Raw genomic sequence first — 568 nt, 5'->3', positions numbered from 1 at the left:
ACTCATTTTTGATTTTCTTATGTCTTTATATACCAAACGCATTACACAGAGCTACACGGTAAAAAAAAGTGCTTACCAAGACTTAGATATCAAAATTTACTTTCGTTAGCAAATATTGTCAAAATCTACTTTTTATACGATTTTTTTAAAAAATTTACTTTCTATAAGAAATTTTTCAAAATTTAATTTCTATAGCTAATTATGCCATTTCTATAGAAGATTATTTAAAACTTTAATTTCTGTAGGAAAACCTGTCAAAACTTCATGGGAAATTTTGTCAAAATTTGCAATCTAAGAGAAATTTTGTCAAAATTTGCATTCTAAGAGAAATTTTCTTAAAATTTGCATTCTAATGGATATTTTGTCAATATGCATTCTAAGGAATATTTTGTCACAGTTTGCATTCTAGAGATATTTTGTCACAAGTTGCACAGTGGGGAAATTTTGTCAAAATTTGCGTTGCAAGGGAAGTTTTATCAAAATTTGCGTTGTAAGGGAAGTTTTGTCAAAATTAGATTTCTAAAGAAAACTTTGTCACAATATGCATTATAAGGGGAATTTTTCACAA

Source organism: Stomoxys calcitrans, chromosome 5, assembly GCF_963082655.1.
Source record: "Stomoxys calcitrans chromosome 5, idStoCalc2.1, whole genome shotgun sequence".
NCBI classification, from domain to species: Eukaryota; Metazoa; Arthropoda; class Insecta; order Diptera; family Muscidae; genus Stomoxys; species Stomoxys calcitrans.
Note: the sequence above shows the minus strand (reverse complement) of the source record.